The 17,132-nt window shown below is 40.6% G+C and overlaps 1 pseudogene; it reads left to right on the forward strand.

Annotated features, from left to right (window-relative positions):
* Positions 1-392: 392 nt before the first annotated feature.
* On the forward strand, positions 393-512 carry LOC145396615 (5S ribosomal RNA; annotated as a pseudogene).
* The last annotated feature ends 16,620 nt before the right edge of the window (positions 513-17,132 follow it).

Here is a 17,132-nt window from a genome sequence, read left to right on the forward strand (position 1 = left end):
CTGTAAAATGATGCAAGGGAGGCAACATTCCTTCTTACCTGTAGGGGAGGTAGTTTATGTGTAATAGCAGGGTTATTAATAATTCTAACAGCTTTATTCTGAATTTTGTCTAGTTGTTTTTAGTCACCCTCTCCACATCCATTCCACAAGGGTGAGCAATATTCCGGCTGAGAGCGCACATGACTCTTATTAACTATAGCCAACTGCTCGTCAGTGAAGAAGTTAAGATCTCTGTACAATAATCCAAGTTTCATTGAGGCGGTTTTAGCAAGTGATCTGACATGAGACGTCCAGCTAAGGGCATTCTTAAGTGAAACACCGAAAATTTGATTACTTTTGGAGATTGGAATATTAGTATCATTGAGGGTAATATAGGAAACTGGCAATGTCTGTTTATTAGTAAATACCACGCTGAGTACACCGCTTTCCGTCCGATCAGCGAAGTTAAGCAACGTTGGGTCTGGTTAGTACTTGGATGGGTGACCGCCTGGGAACACCAGATGCTGTTGGCATCCCTACGTGTCTAGTGGGGTTGGTGGAGGATTAGTGCCCCTCCCTGTAAAACAATTAACTCTAAGCCCTTGGCCACCCCGTTTGGGATACATGGCGTCTGGCAATGAATGAATGAGGATGAATGATGTATATATTTGGTTTCACTAGCATTAAATGAGAAAGGTTATTTTGTCCCCATTCAGTGATCCTAGATAAGTCTTGATTTATTGAGATGGCTGTACTGAGTTGTTAGAGATATTAAACACTGTAAATGGGTGTTTAAGTGTTAATGATCTGTTAAGTTTTGAGTCATCTGCATATGAATGGATGGGATTATGGGTGGCAGAAAACAGATCGTTAATATGAATTAAGAATAGGGTTGGAGCCAGAACTGAGCCTTGTGACACGCCGGCGTTAATTGAGTGGTAATTGGAATATACATCATCAGCTTTTACTCGTATCTTTCTGTCGTTGAGATAGGAGGAAGTCAGAGGAACAAAAGACGTTAGTCCATAGCAAGGGAGTTTGGAAGGCAGGGAACGGTGCCACTCTCTGTCAAAAGCTTTAGAACTATCAACAGCTACTGCATGAGTTTCTCCACGTTGATCAACTGATTTATGGATGATGTGTGTCAGGAGATTGAGTATATCAATGGTGGATCCTTCGTGGCGAAAACCATATTGTCTATCACTAATTAAGTTGTTGGATTCAAGATGTTTAACTGTGTGCTTATTATTTAAAATTTCAAATACTTTACCAAGAGAAGACGTGATAGCTATTGGCGTGTAATCAGTGGGGTCAGAGGGACTTCCCTTCTTCAGAACTGGATGGATATTGGCTTCTTTCCAAGAATTAGGGAATGAAGAAGTACCTATGCACAGTCTGAATAATTTAGCTAGAACAGGAACAAGTTCTAGGGAGCACTTTTTCAAAGCAATGGGAGGTATTCTATCTGGCCTGGAGTTTTGTTGGTTGGTAAATTGTCTAGGATGAGAAGCGGGATTTGCTAGATAGGAAGTACTGGAAGGCTCTCAGTACTTCTCGTATTTTCACTTGCGAGTCAGAGTTGCCAGTTAGCCTGGTATTTGTGAGCAGAGGAAGTACGTAAAGTTATGCATAAAATTTTATGCTCTTTTTCTCTATAATATTTTATTTGTAATTGTTACATTATGTAATTTTATTTCAGTTTGTATGCTAGAGCATTTAGAGTGTTATGTAATATAAGAAAACTCTGGCGTGTTTTGGATGTCTCCAAATTGGTAACTGTAGGTGCTAGAGTAAACTAGAAGATTCGAGTGTAATGCAAGACTATATAAGGAGGTGGAAGAGCGTAGGGGAGTCACTTTCGTTTACAGTTTACGTTTCAGTGCAGTTCAGTGTCAGTGCTAACTAGTGAAGATTGTATAGCTCCGGTACTTGTCAAAACAGTGAAGTGTATATGGAAAGCATTAAGTGTAATTATTTGGTGAATATAGACCACGAACTTGAGAAGCCAGTGTTTAATTACCAAGTCGGAGCCGATCTTGTTGTTGTACATCGAAAGGCTGACCATAGGAAGAACAACTCAATGGGCAATGCTCCTCCTATACTGTATTACTGCTGTTGGAGCCTGTGGCACTGTGAGACGGGAACGTAACATTACTGAAAGGCTTGAGAGTAGGATTGTTTAGTAGTTTGGTTGCTTGGTTGTGATGAAAGTTTGATTTAGCGAGATTTATTACTGCTTTTGCATTGGCTTCTAGGAAAATTAATTTGACATTGATTCAGATGTTTTTTTATTTTAAGTAAGAGTTATACTGTATGCTAATGACTTCTGAGCCATTGCTCTGGCACAATTGCCATCAGACCATTTTGGGGAGTCTGATCATTTAGTGACCTGCTTCAACAAAGACAGTTTTCAAGTCACACGAATAAATAAAATCCTGCAGATGAAAATAAACCGACCCTAATCCCTTGTTATTGGTTCGAGCAGCACTGACGTTATTTGGAATATAATGGAAATTTTGATTCTGAGGAACAGAGCGATACATGTATTGAACATTATTACATTCGCACCCCAGTAATGAGAGAAGTTTGTTTTTAAGTGGTCTGCAGCGATTCTTAATATCGGAAAAAAATAATTGTTATATCGGTAATCCTCATTTTTAAACTACTGCCTGAATAAAAGCATTATACTCAGTTACAGCAACCAGCGCCATAATTGAACAAAAAAGTATCGATTACTTTTGCTTGATTATTGTGATTATTGTTAGTAATGTGTTATAATTATTATTTTAATTTTCTATGCAAGGAAGAAGGAACCAAAGGCCAGGAGCCCGCAAACCATTCCTTCCAAGAAAAAAACAAAAATAATACAAAAGAGAGCCAAATTCAAGATCCGTTTATTTCGAGATGTCTGGACACACTGCGTTTGAAAAACTGGAGATCATAGGAAGTAGGAAATACAGAAAGAGGGAGACCGTTCCAGAGTTGACCTGTTGCATAAATGAAGGACTGGGAGTAACGGTTAACTCTTGCGTTAAAGAGTTGGACTGAAAAGGGATGAGAGTTTGTTGCTAGACGGGTGCTGCGCGCCCATCATAGAGGTGGAGGGATGCAAGCAGACAGTTCAGAGGAGGAGTGACCATTGAAATACCGATAGAAAAGAGATAACCATGCAGCAGTGCATCAAAGAGACACAGGTTCAAAAGGAGCCAGTAAGAGAAGGAGAGTTAATGAGACGGAAAGCCTTTGACTCCACCCTGTTGAGAAGAACTGTATTTTGGGGGGCCTCCCCACACATGAGAGATGTACTCTACACAGGGGTGAATAAAACCCGTGTATAAAGTCAACAACTGTGCAGGGGTAAAGAAGGTACGGAGTCAGCTTAGCACACCTTATCTCTTGGATGCAGATTTTGTAAGAGATGTAATATTAATGATCTTTCCAAGATAAGTCCCAAGTGAATGAAACCCCAAGTATGTTCAAGGATGATGCAGGATTGAGTTGAATATTATTAAACTTCAGTGGGTTCTCTTGTGGAAGATTTTGTCGGGTTGATAGGTGTAAAAACTGAGTCTGATGCATTTAAAACAACAAGATTATTTTTACCCCAGTCAGAGATAGGGGCCAAGTCAGACATTAGGTGTGCCTTAGCCTCGTCCCTTGTCTGTGGGAGTAACTGCTGAGATGGATTTTGCGGGAACCAATGGAAAGGTGAAGGGTGGAATCATCAGCATACGAGTGGATAGGGTTAGATATACAGCTTAAATGGTCATTGATTAAGAAAAGGAAGAGCGTTGGTGATAGGACAGAGCCCTGAGGAACACCACTGTTAATAGATCTAGGAGAAGAATGATGGCCGTCTACAACAGCGGCTATAGAACGACCAGAAAGGAAGTTATAGATGAAGGCACAGATAGAAGGATAGAAACCGTAAGAGGGTAGTTTGGAAATTAAAGATTTATGTCAGACTCGATCGAAAGCCTTTGAGATGTCAAGTGCAACGACAAAGCGTTCGCCAAAGTCCCGAAAGGAGGAGGACCAGGAGTCTGAAAGGTAGGTGAGAAGATCGCCAGTGGAGCATCCCTGACGGAACCCAAATGACGATTAGAAAGAAGGTTGTGATGGGAAAGATGCTTTAAAATGATTCTGTTAAGAATAGACTCGAAAAATTTTGAGACACAGGATGTTAAAGAAATTGGACGATAGAGGGTTGGCAATGGTCATCCTTCTTTGGCACTGGCTAAATGATAGCAAACTTCCAGCAAGAAGGAAAGGTACAAGTTGACAGACAAAGGCGAAAGAGTTTACCCAGGCAGGGTGTAAGCATAGTTCTTGAGGACAATAGGAGCGACTCCATCAGGCCCATATGCCTTGTTAGTATTGAGGCCAGTTATGGCAGAAAATACATCAGCTGAAGAAATTTTAATGTCAGCAATGAGGAAGCCAGAGAGGGGAAGTGATGGAGGAACAGCACTGTAATCATCTAAGGTGAAGTTGGAGAAGAAAGTCTGAGTGAAGAGATCTGCTTTATCAGTAGTAGAAATAGCTACAGAGCCATCAGAGTAGAAAAGAGGAGGGAAGGATGGTGAGGTAAAGTTGTTAGAAAGGTTTTTGGCAAGGTTCCAGAAGGAGTGGGAAGAATTCGAGTTGGAGAGTTGAGAGCATTTAGTACGGATGAAATCATTTTTAGGAGAGTGAAGAACAGACTTAGCACGATTCCGGGCAGAAACATAAACAAGTTGTGATTCAGGGGTGGCTTGGATCTGGTTCAGTTGGGGAAAGTTCCGCATTGCCCACCTCCCGAAGCACTGGTGTGAGATAGGTGAATGTGAAGCGGCAGCCAGACCTCCTATGTCTGGTAACTGTCAGTGTGAAGGAGGGGGAGGCGGGGGATTAGGGGCAGAGAAGAATTTAGTGATAGACTGGGAATCACGTGTAGGTCAGCAGTGTATGACTTGGACGGTGTGTTTGAGTTACCGGTACTTTAGTAAGGATTGATGACAATATAATGCTAGCATTTTATGAAGAAGATTACGTAGATGTCTGTAGAGCTAGTGTTGGCAGGAAAGTTATGGAAGTTTGTTGGGTTCGGACAGAGGTTTGAATGCTTTCATTCCCTCTCGACTTTAACATGAGACGTTTCCCCAGGAGATATTCGTAACGATATAACATATATTTATATTATGTGTTGACTCGAAAACAAAACATCTATTATCTATCTATATTTTTCTATCTATATGTAAATTCTTATAAATTTGTTTACTTATTTATTCTTTGTCATCCCACTGTAAACATCCGCCTGCAAACTTTCCAGTGTTATTCTGGTAATTATTCATCTCGAACTTAGAGGCTAAGATAGTATGTAATAATAATAATAATAATAATAATAATAATAATAATAATAATAATAATCAATAACATTCAATATGAGCGTTTAACAGGTTTTTCGTTTTCTTTTAGACAGAATGAAATGGGAATTCCTAATTATAAGATCGGTCTCTGTAGCCATCATTCCTATCGAACATTACAAAACGAAGGCATAGAAGCATACCTTTCACCGTAAACATGTATTGATACTGTGACATGAGCAACTCTCCAAACCCTCCCACCCACGGCCACCCTCTCTCCCACTCACAGTTATCAGACACGTGGGTCTGGCTGCTGCTTCGTGACTATTCGTCGACCACAAGTGCTCCGAACAGTGGGTAATGCGGAACTTTCTGTACTGTACCTTTTATAGGCCCTCTCCTTGTTGTGGACAGCAGCAGAACAAGCATGATTAAATCAAGGTTTTTTTGCATTAGTTAGTGGATATGAGAAGGGAATGTATGCTTCCATGCCATGTGTAAGACACACTCAGATGGCTCCCTGCCATGGAAGAAATAATCATTCCAGGGAAAATCAAAGGAGTACTGGCTGAGGGCCTCCCAATCCGCAGCTCCAAAGTGCCACAGTCGACGTTTCTTTGGAGGGTCCACAGGCCATACCGGAGCGATGGGACAGGTTAAGGTAATAAGGTTGTGATCGGAGGAGCCTAATGGAGAGGAAAGATTAACAGTGTAAGCAGAAGAATTAGTTGCAAGGAATAGGTCAAGTATGTTGGAGCTCTCTCCAAGGCAGTCAGGGATACGGGTAGGGTGCTGTACAAGCTGCTCTAGGTCATTAAGGATAGAAAAAAAAAGTAGGCATGTTCACCAGGTGGATCAGTGAAAGGAGAGGAGAGCCAAAGGTGGTGGTGATCATTGAAATCTCATAGAATGGAGCTTTCAGAGAAAGGAGAAGTGGACAGAATGTGTTCCACTGTAGAAGTAAGATAGTCGAAGAATTTTTCAGTCAGTAGAATTGGGGGATAAGCAAACAGCACAGATGTATTTTGTCAGGGAATGACAGGAAAGCCGAAGCCATAGAGTAGAGAATTCAGTAGAATCAACTTTAGGAACACGAGAGCAAGATAAGTCGTTGCGTACACATACACAATGGCCTCTTTTGTCTTTGAAATGAGTATAGAGAAAGTTGGAGGATACAGAAAAGAGGTTGCTATCAGTGGCATCAGACAGCTGGGTCTCAGTTGAGAAGAGAAGGTGAAGTTTAGAGGAGGAGAGGTGGTGCTCAACAGAGAGAAAGTTAGAGAAAAGGCCGCGAATGTTGCAGAAATGAAGAAGTGAGTCAGACATTAGTTCCAGGCAGCTCGTTGAGTCGTCACCGAGAGTGGGGCGGATGGTGGGGGCATTTGACCCCCCCCTACCCTGGGGACTCCTAGGCTTGGTTATGGGACACCATTTTTCTTTTTTAATTTTGAAAAGGAAGTGTAGTGTGTACTGTGCATGGAGTTTTTTGTTGACAGAGAACCTTGTATTTACACCAACTGTTGTGTGATATTTTTCTTTATTTGCTTGACGTTTGTATTTTAACATAATTTATTCAACAATAGAGCTAAATCTACCATGACAAAAAAAAAGTTTCTCATAAGCTTCCCATTTTCTGCAAGTCACCTGGTTATGGGAAAATGTGACGAGGAGGTACCCCTCCGTCTCCACCCCTCCCCTCTCCTCCTGCCTCAGTTTGTTTACGTTTGTCCGCGTGGTTGGATGTGGGAGTGGAAATGTGCGTTTTTTTTTTTTTTTAAATGGCGTTTGGCGGCGACAGTGAGTTGCGGCGATGTTGGTTGACGAGTGGCGGAGGACGAGTGAGCAGAATCATCGTCTCCGTGAACCAAGGTACAGTGAAATGATCCATCGTCCGGAGCTTGTCTCAAAGTTCGTCGCTGCCGGCAAGGCCAATAAGTCTTACTGGCCATGGCTGCCGGCTTTTAGATTTCGTCTCTGCGGATTCCAGAATAATTTCATTGGTATTATGTTATGGATTCGCCATTAAGTTCATGACCTGGTGTTAATTTGATAATAATGAGGTCTCTAGGTTTAGTTTTCTTGGTTATTGAAGGAAGATACCGACTGCTGGATCAGATAAATGAAGTTGAGATATCGTAAAACCTCCATCCAGTTTTTTTTTTTTTTTTTTTAACCAAATACAAGATATTTGTATGATGTTGATGCAGACTAAACCGTTTATAATGCGATATGAAAAACATACGTCGAAATGGTAAAGTGTAATATGAAAGTAAATCACTAGGGAAGAATGTGTGTGAGAGAGAGAGAGAGAGAGAGTGACTCGGTGTTTCGATGTTCGAAGCACCACTTCCTCACTTTTTTTTTTTTTTTTGTGTCCGACTTCTGGACATAGGCTTCACAGCCTGCTTTCAAGGCCCAGTAGTCCTCCTACTTACCACACACCTCTACATGTTACCACTTCGGCGCTAACACCCGCCGTCCATACTGAATACATGCTAGGGCTGTCTCATACAGGACTGGTGTATTGGTATTAGTTCTTTTGCATGTTACGCTATATTTTCCCCTTATAGCCTTTGTCGGATGGTTTCACGCAGTTCCCTCTTCATTCTCTGAAAGGAGGAGGACAGCTGAACAAAGGTAGCTCCAGCCTGCAGTTCGCCGCGTTTGCAATCTGATAACTCTGGAATATTAACAGAAATAACAGCAGCAGCAATATGCTACTGATGGAAGCATTGTCGATATTATAAAACTGTATAGGCCTTGACAACATAGGAGGGAATATTAATTTAACCCTTAAAGGCATTCGTTTCTGAACCTGTCTTGTATGACACACGTTGAGTGTAACCAACTCTTTTTTTGAAAAATCAAAACACATGGTTGTAATCAATTTTTATTGGGTTTCTGGCCATGAAAAGAAAGAACAACTCTTCTACTTTACTGTGATATACTTACTTTAGTAATTATTGAAAAATAAAAATGTTTTATGGGTGACTAAAGGAACCTAACCAAAATTGCCTTTTTTTTTTTGACGTAACTGAATAAAAAATTAATTACTCGGCCCGTATGAGGATTTAAGATCTGAGATTATATATGCTGCTTCTCAGGTCCCGTGGCCGTATCCTGTAAGTGGCTCACACTTCTGGCTCATGAGGGTCACTGTGGGAAGACACCCTGAAAAGGGCTAAAAAAAAAAAAAAAAAAAAAAAGGGAAATTTTCAATATACAAATTTTTTATGACGTTATGGTTCCCTGTATATACACCCTAATGACTTTGTAAATTTCGTTTGACACTAAACTATGATTTTAAGACCCAAATGATGAGGACTGATACTTTATATGACGATAATATGACGATAATATAAGACACAATGTTTAGTTTTCTTTTACTGACCTACATCCCCTCACAATCGGTACACAGGGTTTAGCTGTGGCTGAGACACACTGAGAGGTCACACTTGATGCACTGGTGTTCACAAGAGTCTCTAGTTCTATGTCTGACAGCAGTGTCTTTCCTTTTCCTTTTCCTTTGTCCTTTGCCTTCGATATATTCTTTATATTCACTTTAGTCTTCACTTTAGTCTTTTGTTCCACTTTTATCTTAGTCTTTATATAATATTACTTATAATCAGCAAAAAAAAAAAAAAAAAAAAGGAAAAACCCAATAAAATAATATAGTACATAAAGTATAATATAAAGTGTAATATATGTAGTATATATATAGTATTTCTATAATATATAATGTAAATAATATATATAATATATAATAACATAAGATACATAACAAAAAAACAATCATACACATATATTTCCAAAAAAAATAATGGCACACTCCTATAGTAGTTTTACTTGTAGAGCATACGCTAAGTCCTAAAATAGTGTGTCGTGCACAGGATACGATGAGTCTGATGGACTAAAAACGCAAATAAATCCCACAATGGGAAAACAAGAGGGAGCACACTTACTTCACACAATAGGCCTAGGCAAACACTTCACATACCTGGACGGCCTGGCCAGCATCTTCAAAGGAAGACAAGGTACCACATGTTTTACAAAAACAAAATCCCAAAATGGTGAAGAAATGCCCTTAAGGGTTTTAAAATGTATTGGGCACAATGTAAGTCACTAAGGATAAATATTATGAAGTCTCCTGCGCCACCTAAAGTACTGCCCTCATTGTCTGTGTATGCATCATCGTCATCATCATCCTCCACTGTGTTCTGGTATCATCATTATGATTGTAATATTGCTGTATTAGAATACACATTATTCCTATTACTGTTCATGACTGAATATACAGTACAGCCACTTTCGGTCATTGCGCTCTTGATGGTGCTTACTTTTTCGGGGTGTGGTGCTTTGCCAATTAAAATTCATGGAAACAAATAATTTTTTAAAATCCAGTCAAAAGAATTTCTGTCTTGTTAAAATCTCGCAAAACAGTTCAGTCAAAAGTCTTGAAATTGGCATCCAAAAATTTCCCTACCCAAAGGCTTCGCGGCTGGTGGTTTCGCTACCAAAGAGATAATGGTTCGCTACGAAGGTGTTTCACTACCAGAATATTTGCCACCTGTGAATTTGCGTTCGCTGCTACGTGGTTTCGTTCCTTATTACACATGGCTATATGTGCACTGTACGTAAAGATTAGCAGAATAAATATTATACTGAAGAATAGTTTGTAATTGGTTTCAGAGATTGTATCAGAATATGTTTTGGCTCTAATACCCGTTGTTAAACCCTTCACTCACATGATGTATTTTTCATTTTAATCTCGAAGCCTTGAGACGATATTATTCAGCTTACAAGACTTCGAACTGGAGGGGTTACTAATAGCCTTCATTAACTCCCTCAGTCCAAAATGTCTCTCCTACTAAGGATTTCAGGGGCAGTGTCCAACTGTTTTTCTTAAATAACGTCTCAACAAAGCGTCGGACAAGGATTTAACACTGGCAGTGCATGTTTGAGACCCCGACCTAATTTGTAAAATTATGCTTTTGTACCAAATGTGTATGATTAAGGCATTTATAAGAGTAAATGTAGGGTAAACTTAGCTAAAATCGTCAGAGGCATGTAGCGAGGCTAGCTTCGGTCACGATACAAGCCCCGCCCACAATTCGGAACGTGACGTCGTCGGTGTGACGTAGTAGTAATCACCGACGCAAGTGGCAGTTCTGTCTTTCTACCCCCCCCCCCACATACTGTACTCTCTCTCTCTCTCTCTCTCTCTCTCTCTCACACACACACACACACACACACACCGAAGTAATATTTCACCCCTACTATACATTCAGTATGGTCCTTATATGAGAAGAATGTCTGCGAAATCTATCTATGCTCGCCATCGCTGAAGTTTCGGTTTGGTAACGTCTCGCCTGTCAGCGGCCGCCACATCACCTCGCCCAGCGGTGCCGGCTCAGGCAGTGATTACTACTCTTCAGAAGTGAATAAGTCATATTGACGTCACAATATGTGTAAGAGGGCGATGCATATACTATGTACTAATAGGGAGTCTGGAGGGATGTACAGTCACTCTAAAAATCAGCTGCAGCTCAGAAATATGAGTAACCCTGAGGCATTGACTCTGAAGCAGCTTACATAAAGACAGAACTGCCACTTGCGTCGGTGATTACTACTACGTCACACCGACGTCACGTTCCGAATTGTGGGCGGGGCTTGTATCGTGACCGAAACTAGCCTCGCTACATGCCTCTGACGATTTTAGCTAAGTTTACCCTACATTTACTCTTATAAATGCCTTAATCATACACATTTGGTACAAAAGCATAATTTTACAAATTAGGTCGGGGTCTCAAACATGCACTGCCAAAGTTAAATCCTTGTCCGACGCTTTGTTGAGACGTTATTTAAAAAAAACAGTTGGACACTGCCCCTGAAATCCTTAGTAGGCAGAATTAAATCGTCTGAAGTAGCACGAATAGGACAAAATAGGCCGTCGGATTGATGGGATAAAGGTAGCATATATAATGCTTTTGCTTCATGCCATTTCTTTTTTTTTTTTCCTTTTTTTTTCTTTTTTTTTTTTTTTACCACGCATACATTACACCGCGATCACTGCATATAATAATAGCTGGTTTGAAATTTGAGTGGTTTATGCTAGCATATCCGTGGGAAATCGGCAGGTTAAGTATCAGCTCTATCTTGGTAGCGCTACTACTGGCAGAAGCAGAAGCTGTTGACAGGCATATGCGGGATCATGTGCTTAATTTCATAAAACTGTAAGTCGCTCTTTGTGTTGAATGAAAAGACGATGGCCGAATAACTGCATTATGTTCACTAATATGAAGTAACATCCGGTAATAGAAAATGGAAAATCTTGAACGTTTGATAAATTTTCGGTGCATTTTGTTCAGCTGATATTTAGTGTTGTCAAAATGATCAGTAGAATTAATTTTGAAGATTCGGACCGCTAAGATTTCCATGAACTGAACAAAATTATATAGTGTTAACCTGTATAAAATATTCTACTGTGCCAATGGCAATGAAATATTTGAAATGTTTTGTTGGATAGCTCCAGTCCTCGTCTCTTGTACCGTATATACTGTATATATATATATATATATATATATATATATATATATATATATATATATATATATATACTGTATATATATATAATTTCACAGTACTAAACAGTGGTAGATGGTGGCGACCATCATCCACTCACTTGGTGTAGTGCTGTCTACTACTTCCTTCATCTTTTCTCATTCTTTTTCTGTTTCCTTCCCTCTCTGTTCCTATTTTTTCCTTCCTTTCTGTCACTGTTCATTATTTTTCTTAACGTTTTGAGAGGCTCTGCGCTGAGTGACAAACTTAGTGTTTCCTGATTTGCAGGAAACCATTTGCAACGCTGAATAGTGACCAAATTATTAAATAACAGGGGGTGATGAGGCTGCTATGGCTAACTGGGTGGAGAGGCACAAATGGGGCTTTCATCCAAGAACCAAACCTCCCCACTCTTCACCACGCCTCGTTGTGGCGAGGTGCTCTTTGTCACAAAGGACCATCGGTTCATTCCAAGGGACTGCACTGCAGGGGCGGTTCCTTGTTTGCGGTTGATGGGTATTGTAATCCAGATTGACCTGGGTTAACAACATTATTAATGTATATTTTGTTCGTTCAGTTTATCGATGTAGCCTGTAATACAAAACTTTTACAGTTCAGTAGCTCTGCCATTGTTTTACAGTTAGCGTGGGTTCATGATATGTGATGTAACAGCACACTGATTTGTTTTATAAATGGTAGGAAGCCAGAGTAACAAAACCAGGGTATGGCGAAACAAGTGCGTAGCAAAACACCTTCCCTTGAGTAGCTAAACTTCAGCCGTAACACGTTTGAGGGCGAACAGTGTCATGTTGCGAAACGGTAGGTATGGAAATCTCATGTATAGCCTACTCTTGAAAATCAAGCAAAACAACTCAGTCATCAATCTTGCAATCTCAGCAAAACAGCTTATGTTCACAATTCTTAAAATCCCAGCAAAACAACTCGTGTTCACAAACCTTAAAATCCAAGCCAAACCGCTCATAGATAATTCTTGAAAGCCTTGTGGAACAGCTTTTAGTAAAAAAAATCTTTAACCTCTGTCAGAACAACAAGCTACTGCTGAGAATTCTTAAACCTCTATCAAAACTAGATTTAGTGAATGAAAATACTAAAATCTTAAGTAAAATATCGATCCAAATTCTATTTAATTATCCGATCGAATAAGCTCGCTTAGTCAAAGTATTAAGCTCTGTTAGGCTAGGTACTAAAAATCCCTGCTTAGCTTCTGTTGCAAAAATAAATAAATAAATAAATTTTAAAAATCGCAGTCTGAAGCACCTGGGGGATGCCTCGAATCCCCTCCCCCCAAAATAGTCAAAATACTTAAAATCTCAGCGAGACAACTCTGCTTCTTACCAGATTATAAAAACCACCTCTCTGTTAAGCCATTAAACCATAAGCACTGCTCACAATCCCCACCCTAATAACATTATACCCCAAGTACAAATGAGAGAGAGAGAGAGAGAGAGAGAGAGAGAGAGAGTTAGCTCAAGATTGTGGGTAGCTCGGACTACTCAGTGTAATTGGCTCCACTGAACTCAGGTTTAAGTTGCTCAGTTTCGCTTAGTGCCGCTATAAACTGCAAGAACGGTGTCTCAGGGTTTCAGTGCCGTGTTAGCCACGAAGGGGTGTAGCTGCTCGTCCCTCCTGCTGGGATGTTGGTCGTTATACTTAAACTTTCTTGAGTTTGGACATTGCAGTCTGATCGTTTATTTTTAGTTATACTGAAGTTCTCTGCAGACCATTTTTTTTTTTTTTTTCAAGAAGATGCCTCCATTTCGATGACAACATTAGTTTTCCTGCTAGTACCTGAAGATTTTATTCAGCTTTAGACTGACCTCTAGTAGCGAAGGCTTTAATAAAAGGTATTTATATTTAATTCCTTCACCTTGAAAAGTCTTTCCAAATAATAATATTGTCTGAAGGCATTAAGAACAATCAGCAAAATACTTCGCCTGATTAAGGAAGAACTCATCTAGTGGCGGGGTTAATGAAAGTTATATCTAAGTCTTGCTGCTCCCTGACGATTTTGCGTAACCTAAGAGTTATAACTGGAGGGGTTAGATACTGTACAGCCTTCGTTAACACTTTTAATGCCTTTCCTCAAATGAATAAATTTGGCTGGTATCAGTAAGAAGCCTATAATACGTTAAGGTACCGAAGGAGGTAACTAATCCCATGTCCAGCTTTTCGTTTTATGCTTGCTGTCTTCAGGCATTTTCACTCAACTGTGGGGAAAAAAATCGTTTTCAAGGGACTAGTGACCGCTGTAGCTAACTCATCCGGCTTGAAAAAAAAAAAAAAATTGTCTGGGTGTAACAAAAATAAAATACTGATGATGTTCTCTGGTTCACGGGCTTAACCCAAACAATACCGGCATTTCCTTTATACAGGGTGCTCTAAAATACATAACTTTTTTTTCCCACTCCGTCGGGCGATTTCTCTTGTTTGACGGCTCTGTCAACGTTGTCTGTGTCTCCGGCAACATTACTTAATTTCCTACTCACTACCACACCCACGTTCACACCATTAGATTCACTGTTCTCATAACACACAAATACTGACCGCCTTGGAGAGAGCTGCAACATTCTTGACCTCTTCCTTACAACTAATCATTCTGCTTACACTGTTAATCTTTTCTCTCCGTTGGACTCCTCCGATCACAACCTTATCACCTTAACCTATCCTGTCGCTTCGGTACGGCCTGTGGACCCTCCATAGAAACGTCGTCTGTGGCACTTTGGAGCTGCGGATTGGGAGGCCCTCAGACAATACGTTATTTATTTTCCGTGGAATGATTATTTCTTCCATGGCCGGGAGCCTTCTGAGTGTGAATTTCGCATACGGAGGTTATTCTCTCGTGCATGGAAGCATACATTCCCTTCTCATATCCTTTGACTAATGCAAGAAAGCCTTGGTTTAATCACGCTTGCTCTAATGCTATCCGCAACAAGGAGAGGGCCTATAAAAGGTACCGGAGCCAACCCACCCCTGAATCACAACATCTTTTATACGTTTCTGCCCGGAATCGTGCTAAGTCTGTTCTTCGCTCTGCTAAAAATGATTTCATCCGTACTAAATGCTCTCAACTCTCCAACTCGAATTCTTCCCGCTCCTTCTGGCACCTTGCCAAAAATCTTTCTAACAACTTCACCTCATCATCCTTCCCTCCTCTTTTCTACTCTGATGGCTCTGTAGCTATTTCTTCTACTGATATAGCAGATCTCTTCGCTCTGACTTTCTCCTCCAATTCCACCTTAGACGATTCCGGTGCTGTTCCTCCATCACTTCCATTCTCTGACTTCCTCATGGCTGACATTAAAATTTCTCCAGCTGATGTATTTTCTGCCATCACTGGCCTCAATACTAACAAGGCATATGGGCCTGATGGAGTCCCTCCTGTTGTTCTCAAGAACTGTGCTTCTGTGCTTACACCCTGCCTAGACAAACTCTTTCGCCTTTGTCTCTCAACTTGTACCTTTCCTTCTTGCTGGAAGTTTGCTCTCATTCAGCCAGTCCCAAAGAAGGGTGACCATTCCCAACCCTCTAACTATCGTCCAATTGCTCTAACATCCTGTGTCTCAGAAGTTTTCGAGTCAATTATTAATAGAAAAGTTTTAAAGCATCATTCCTATCACAACCTTTTTTCTGATCGTCAGTACGGGTTCTGTCAGAGACGCTCCACTGGCGATCTTTTCTCCTACCTTTCAGACTCCCGGTCATCCTCCTTTCGGGACTTTGGCAAAAGCTTTGCCATTGCACTTGATATCTCAAGGGCTTTCGATCGAGTCTGGCATAAATCTTTAATTTCCAAATTGCCCTCTTACGGTTTCTATCCTTCTGTATGTGCCTTCATCTACAGCTTCCTTTCTGGTCTTTCTGTAGCTGCTGTTGTAGACGGCCATCGTTCTTCTCCTAGATCTGTCAACAGTGGTGTTCCTCAGGGCTCTATTCTATCACCAACTCTCTTCCTTTTATTCATCAGTGACCTTCTAAACTGTATATCTAACCCTATCCACTCATACACTGATGACTCCATCCTTCACCTTTCCATATGGTTCCCGCAACGCCCATATCAGAAGTTGCTTCAACAAACGAGGGATGAGGCTATGGCACACATAATGTCTGACTTGGCTCGTATTTCTGACTGGGGTAAAAATAATCTTGTTGTTTTTAATGCATCAAGGACTCGGTTCATACACCTATCAACCCGACAAAATCTTCCACAGGTGTACCCACTAATGTTTAATAATAGTCAGCTTAATCCTGCATCATCCTTGAACATGCTTGGGGTTTCATTTACTCGGGACTTATCTTGGAAAGATCATATTACATCTCTTGTAAAATCTGCTTCTAAGAAATTACGTGTGCTAAGCCGACTCCGTTCCTTCTTTAACCCAGCACAATTGTTGACTCTATACACGGGTTTTATCCGCCCATGTGTGGAGTACAACTCTCATGTGTGGGGAGGCTCCCCACATACAGCTCTTCTCAATAGGGTGAAGTCAAAGGCTTTTCGTCTCATTAATTCTCCTTCTCTTACTGACTCCTTACAATTTCTGTCTCTTCGCCGCACTGTTGCATCTTTATCTCCTTTCTAATGCTACTTCAATGGTCACTGCTCCCCTGAACAGTCTTCTTGCATTCCTCCACCTCTTCGACGGGCGCGTAGTACCCATCTAGCAGCAAACTCTCATCCCTTTTCTGTCCAACTCGCTAATGCAAGAGTTAACCGTTACTTTCAGTCCTTCATTTATGCAACAGGTCAACTCTGGAACTGTCTCCCTCTCTCTGTATTTCCTGCTTCCTATGATCTCGTCTTTCAAACGCAGTGTGTCCAGGCATCTCGAAATGAACGGATCTTGAATTTGGCATTCTCTTGTATTTTGTTTTTCTTTTGGAAGGAACAATTATTGCGGGCTCGTGGCCTTTGGTTCCTTCTTCTTCGCATAAAAAAATAAGGCAAGTTACTAGTGGAGTGCTATTTACGGGTCACCTTGTATTTCATTCGTACGACACTCACACGATTTGGAGATACTTTATGAACTTAAGAGGTTCGAGTATAGCCGTCATTAACCTGTTCACAACAAAATGCCTTCCCTGAGGTGAATTAATTATTTGGAAGTATCAACAATAAAACAGACGACCCTACATTCATGGGACTCATGTTTTATTCCTCTAAGTTCGAGGAGGTCTTTTTCGCTTAACTGATCTTCAGTCTATTGTGTTGAACTTCATAAGTCCCTC

Source organism: Coenobita brevimanus, chromosome 38 (assembly GCF_032717465.1).
Source record: "Coenobita brevimanus isolate Jiangsu-jjx chromosome 38, ASM3271746v2, whole genome shotgun sequence".
NCBI classification, from domain to species: Eukaryota; Metazoa; Arthropoda; class Malacostraca; order Decapoda; family Coenobitidae; genus Coenobita; species Coenobita brevimanus.